Raw genomic sequence first — 5,241 nt, forward strand, 5'->3', positions numbered from 1 at the left:
TGTGGGCAAGGGTCATCCTGAACCATGACAAAGTAGTGACCTGACACTGGATGATTCCTGCATCTGATTCTGCAGCTGTCCAGCTGAATGAAGGTGCAGCTGTCCCCAGTGCCCCAAATCCTCATCAGAACTTGCCCAAATCCCCAGCAGTGTCCCTCCTCCCTTACAGCCTCCACCACGGCCAACCCAGCTCATTGCATGGTCTGATTGCACAAGACGAGCTGTCAGAGTACATAGAGATCTTACTGACTGAGTGGCAGGGGGAGAAATTATGTGGTTATTCTGACAGACCTGAGGAGATGGCAATTTTCAGCCGGGAGCAGAGGCAGCCTTACGTGGGGCTGTGCTGCTGTGACTGCACCGGCGAGCAGCATGCCACCGCCGCCACTACTGCACGGAATCTCCTGTTTCTAATTTTATGTCTGTAGCTGCTTGTAAATGTCACGAAAAATTAAACTGAAAAAGAAGTGCGGGGTGCTACAAAGCCCTGTCATAAAAACGAATCTTCTAAGTCATAAATTAATGATTTGTTTTCTCCATCTGGTGCGCCCGATACAAACAGGAACAGCTTGCTTTTGCATTTTGTGGAAATGCCTCTGCTCAAACGGTCTGGTGGAAATAGGAAGATATAAGAAGCAAACGCTCAAGTAGCCTGTAGCAGTTTGCATGCTGCTGCAAACAGAAGGAAAGCGCTCAAAAAGGAACATGACTTGGAGGAGAATCATATTTGGCACGTTGTTATTGATTACACCCTATAGTACAGTGTGTCCTCAGCTGGTTAAGTATGTAGCTGTTTTCCACAGTTCATCAAATCCCACTGTTCTGACTCCCAAAAACATGACCTGCCTATCTAACTGTCCTATCAGTGGATTTCAAAGGTGTTGCCTCCTTAGCACTCTTAATTTTTTCCATCAATTTCCCCAGCTGCCAGCTCCAGAGGTGAAACTGGTATTGCCAGTTATGCACGAGATTAACTGAAAAGCGAGAAAGGCAAAAAGCTGGAGATTTATTCAAGTGATATTTCTGTATCACTTTCAGAAGGAAATATATTTTTAAGCTTTGGAAAGAGTGAGAAAGGTGTCTTTTTGGTTAGAGTGAGTAAAGTAAGCTCTGTACATGTAATTGTGGGGATATTTTTCTTACTGAAGGCAGCAAGAATGTCTAAAACCATTTTCTCTGTTTTTCAGATAGGTTTAAGTTGGATGTAAGCAAATATTGTCTGCTGGCTGCTAGCCCTTCAGCTACCAGGAGAAAGAGGTAGGACTACTCTATGGAGAGAGTATCTTTGAGGTTTTGTACATGGTGGTGGCTTTCACAGGACCTCTAAGCTGGCAGGAGGGAATATGGATTAGTCTAGTGAGGGCAACTAGCCTTGAGTCTTACTATAAATGTTTGCTCATCCTCCAAGCCTTTAACCAAAGTATATCGGCACTTAGTTTTTTTGGGATGAGGCAAATGGGGACATACTGAGAAAAGAGAGGAGATGATAGAAGAAAAAGCCTTTTTACGTGTCGGACTTCAGTTGGAAGGTAACTGAAGCAAGACATAAAGTGGGCTGACCAGAAAGATAGGGACAGACTCTTTACCAGGTGTGTAGTGTTAGGACAAGGGGTAACAATGATAAGTTAAAAAGGATTTGATTTAGGTTAGATATAAAGAGGAAATTATTTACCCAGAGGGCGGTGAGGCACTGGCACAGCTGCCCAGAGAAGCTGTGGTGCCCCATCCCTGGAGGTGCTCAGGGCCAGGTTGGATGGGGCCCTGGGCAGCCTGAGCTGCTGGGGGCAGCCCTGCCCACCGCAGGGGTTGGGACTGGGTGGGCCCTGAGGTTCCCTCCCAGCCCAAGCCATTCTATGATATTACAATTCTAAGACCAAAACAGAGAAAGTACACAAAAGCGCAAATCTTGAAAAATAGACAACAAAATAACCAGTAATAGAATGTACTAAAAATTATGTCTGCCTTTCATAGAAAGATTATAAAAATTTTTTATAAAAAGTATGCACACAATGCCAAGCTCACCTTTTCATTTTTCTCTCTTAGCTCATCCACCTGTTTCTACTCCCTGTATTGCCCCTTGTCTAAAGCAGCTTTGTTTCTGCAGTCTGTTTCTTGGCACATCGACATTTTTCTCCCAAACATCTTCCAGCAGATCTCAGTGCAGTGTGACTGGTATGTCACACCCTGGTCAGGCTCCTGCAGGGATGGAGACCTAAGTCAGGTAGCTTCACTGCCAAGGAGATCTGCAAAGTGATGCGTCAGATCAGTTCTCTTCTGTTCTGTTGTCCGAGATGTTTATGTTTTAATGACAGAACTGGTTCACTTAGCAAGTCTCTAGTTTTATGTCTATGCTAGCAGCCCTTAGGAAATTATGTTAAAGATGGAGATGAAAGGATGTTCAGCAAGGTAAAAGATTACACAGCCAAAATGGAACTGTCATCCTGGTCAGTACTCCCACAGGGACTGCAAAAATTTGATTTATGAGGCATGCAGATCCTCACATGTGCCTAAAAACATTTGTTTAGTATTCTTTCTGTTTGCTTGCTTGTGCAATATCCAAGGGTTTTAGCTTGGACAGGCATCAATTACATTTTATGAACTTATCTTCCTGCAATATTGAATACTGTATATGAAGGAATATAGTTGTAAAGAGGAAAATCCAAATACAACATCTAGAAAACTGCTAGCAAAATTCTTCGGATCAGGAAGTGGTTTAGGTAAAATGTCTGGGCAAATGTAACTTCCTTTGGGATTTTCTAGCACAGGGCAGTACTGTCTAGAAATATTCATGCCATTTCTCTACAAACTCTGCTTCTAGAAAGGATGTGGTCATCACAGCGAAACTGTGCCTCCGTTAACTACTCTTGCTAAGCAGCAGCAGGTCATAAATTTGCATCAGTCATCTCCTCTCCTCACTTGACAGCAGCATTCTCCAAGGTGTTTTGGGTTAGCTTGTCATGTCATCCTGATGTGATTATGCATTATGCCATAGTCCTTTTTTAATTTCCCTTTGAAATAAGTGCACCTGTTTAATAACTGCCAAGGTGACATTTAAGCTTCTCTTTTTCTTTTGAAACATAAATGCATGTTTCAGTTCTCTAGTCCAGTGAAAACAGTCATATTTTATGGGTTCAGACACCTCATTAAATCATTTTAGATGTTACCACTGTATTTCCATTTTTCCTTAAGTTATTCATTTGTTCCAGTACTCCTTTTGGCAAGAATCTTACTTGCATAATCTGTTGGATCAGCTCTTCACTGATTTTGAACTCATTTTTATTTTTTTTTATTTTTTTCTTCAGCACAAAGGAAGAGCTGAGTAAAAATTTTAGTTCAGAAATATCTGTCCTTCTTTAGGACTTTGAGTGCCCATTAACTGTAGCACAAACTGAAATTCTTAGTGCTTCATAGAATTTATTTGCTAAACCAGAGGTTCTTCTCTAATCTTGTCCAGCTTCCAGGGGGCTGAGCTACTTCTGCTGCTGCAGTGTCATTCCTTCTGCCCTCTGTTCCTTACTCTGCACTTTTCTGATTTTTTTTATTGAAGCAAAGGCATTGGTTTTCTTGGAACGAGCTGCAGAACCTACCCCTCCATCCACCACAAATGCCCTACCAGGTGCAACACAGCTGATTTCTTGGAAGTGCATTATACTTTTAAGAGTAAACAAATCACTGTTGATCACTAGTGAGTGTAACACACAATCTAATGAATGAATGATGTCTGGTAGCTGAATGCTTAATTCTTTCAGTTGTTGGTTGACCTTACTTGCAGCAGCTCCATCCTCTCTTTGGTTGCATAGGGTACTAGGGAAAATTGTATCCAACAAGGGAAATACTCATTATTAAAACCGTAGCATCAGAATAGATGCTTTTTGTACCTTGATGGGATGAATTTTAAAGCAGTACATTATAATGGAAATACAATCCTCTGCGACAGGTACTGCAGCAAAGAAAACCTTGAAGTGCTCTTGGAAGGACTCAGCAGTTCTTCTTGCGGAGCGTGTTGAACGTAATGACAGAGGTAAGTGATTCCTATTGCTTTGTCTCACAGACCTCAAACTTAACCGTACAAATAGCTCTGTGGGGTTTTGTAACACCTGCAAACATTTCAGTAGATCTGAGTTCCAGGTAGAAAATTTGAATTTTATGGGAGTCAATGAGAAAATCTTGTGTCCTTGAAACCAGGTTGATTTCTGTCTTTGAGCTGTCAGAGAATGTTTTTTCCACACTTTCATCGCTTTAGAATCCTACAAGGAACCAGCCTACAAGGCAGAAGGCTCTCAGTTTGGATCTGATCCTTTCTCAGCCATTAGCTCACTTTTCCTTTGATGGATGTTGAATGTTGCCTTCTGGATGCATCTCTACATCAGAGAACATCCCAAAGCTCACAGTTGCTAGGACTTGTGAAGAGAAAACAAGAGAAATACAACTCTAGGTATGTTTCTCACAGCCTTGTCCTAAGTCTCCCATTATTGACATGATCCAAGAGAGCCTCCCGGGTTGTGTGATCTTTACTCTAACACAGTGTTTCTGTGTGTTTCCTGGCACATCTCCATTTCCAGATCTAGAAAACAGATAATACTTCACTCTTACTGTGTTTAAAAATGTTACTCTTACTGTTTAAAAATATCAGGCATCCAAAGAGGCAAACCAACAGGAGACAAATAGAAATCTCAGAAGAACACAGGTATCTCACTTGGGGTGAATCTCTCTGTATACTCGCTGATTAAACTTAAAGGGGCTTGTCTTCCAAGGGCTTCATGAAAGGCATCTGGATAAAGTTTGGCTCTTTTCTCTTGCAAGTACAGATGAGACTTCATTTTTTTCTTGAAAAGTGAAAATACCCATGCTTGAGTTTCTCCACTGCAGTGAAGATTTATGTACATACAGAGGTCCAAACAACACCCCTGTTGCCGACCATTGTTTCATACTGCTAGTTGACTTTTCAAAAAAGTTTAAAGATACACTTTAGTTTGAAAATCCCTTACTTTCAAGTCCTGGTCATAAATGCAATGTTGTAAAGGCATCTGGTTGATATGATTCAGAAAGCGTTTTACAAAACCACTTGGCTCCACAGATTGATTTATTTGTCAGCAAGTGATTGACAGTCCAAACCCACATAATCTAAAAGGAGATGCAGATCTGGCATTTGAGCACAACAGACCCCTGCAGTTAGCAAAATCCTGATGTGCAGGAAAGGTGCACTGGGCTTAGGGATGGGGGCAGAAATTTAATCAAGCA

The 5,241-nt window shown here is 41.6% G+C and overlaps 1 protein-coding gene across 1 annotated transcript in view; it reads left to right on the forward strand.

Moving 5' to 3' along the window:
* Positions 1–5,241, forward strand: part of LOC136051374 (uncharacterized) — a 397,884-nt gene that overhangs the window by 284,477 nt on the left and 108,166 nt on the right. The window lies entirely within an intron of this gene.

The sequence above is a fragment of the Cyrtonyx montezumae genome, unplaced genomic scaffold (assembly GCF_038088225.1).
Source record: "Cyrtonyx montezumae isolate F1298 unplaced genomic scaffold, pur_monq_1.0 scaffold_3, whole genome shotgun sequence".
In the NCBI taxonomy this organism is placed as follows: domain Eukaryota; kingdom Metazoa; phylum Chordata; class Aves; order Galliformes; family Odontophoridae; genus Cyrtonyx; species Cyrtonyx montezumae.